Genomic DNA, 1,184 nt, shown 5'->3' with positions numbered 1-1,184 from the left:
ATATATATATATATATATTATATATTTATTATATATATTAATACCTATAAGAGTAGCTAATACATAGATAGAGACAGCAGCAAATAGGCCAAGCATAAGAGCTGTCTTGCAGTTCCTTGTTAGTCTACGAGGAGACGAAGGGCCATCATCGCAGTCGCTCCCTGCGTGCACCCCACACACCTTAACTGGGATCGGGATCGTTGGGATCGTTGGGATCGTTGGGATCGGTGGGATCGTTGGGATCGGTGGGATCGCGATCCCACCGATCCCGATTTTTCTTGTTTCTTGTATACAGAAGGGGAGAATGTGTTGTTGGTATTGTTGTTAGGAGTTGCATGCATTATTAAGACAATAATAATAATAAATATAATTAAATAAATAAAGAAAAAGAATAAAAAAAATAAAGAAAAACGAATTAATAAATAAGTACGGGCACCGGGGATCGAACCCGGGATCTTCTGCGTGTTAGGCAGACGTCATAGCCACTAGACCATGCCCGCTTAGTTTCTCTTCTTGTTGTATAAAAAAAGAAGAAAAAAAAATATATATAATTAAATAAAAAATTGAAATAAATATAAATTATTACTTTTATTGTTTATTTATCCTTTTTTTTCTTCTTATTTACTCCTCTAATTGTATATATAATTAGGCAATTACTACAAGCTGCCTATACACCCGGAGGGGCGTATACCTTTTTTTTTTTAAGTGTTTGTTTTTCTTTGGGTCTGCAAATAAATGCAGATAAAAAAAAGTACCTTTTTGCCGGCGAAATACCATTTTGCCTCCCTAAAGAAAGAAAAAATTCAATTATTTCTTCCTTTTTCCCTCTTTCTTTCTTTCTTTCTTCCTTTCTTTTTCTCTGTATGTCTATATCGTTGTGTTGCACTGCATCAGTGCTGCTATATGGAGAAAAAATACAAAAAAAAGAATTAATTTGTACTATTATACTTCTAAATAAATAAACAAAATAATAACAATAAATAAATACATAAATAGATACACATGTTCTTACATACAGCCCCATAGGCGCTTCCTTACCACCATTGCAGCAGCTGCTGCTGTTGTGCTGCTACAGCAGCAGCAGCAGCAGCAGCAGCTTCTGCTGCTGCTAAAGACTGGATATCAGCAAATGTTCTTCTTGATGCTGCTGCTGCTGCTGCTGCTGCTGCATGTATTGCTGTGGA

Source organism: Eimeria maxima, genomic scaffold (genome assembly GCF_000499605.1).
Source record: "Eimeria maxima Weybridge genomic scaffold, Emw_scaff1739, whole genome shotgun sequence".
Classification (NCBI taxonomy): Eukaryota; Apicomplexa; class Conoidasida; order Eucoccidiorida; family Eimeriidae; genus Eimeria; species Eimeria maxima.
The sequence above is the reverse complement of the archived record's forward strand: the minus strand, read 5'-3'. Positions refer to the sequence as shown.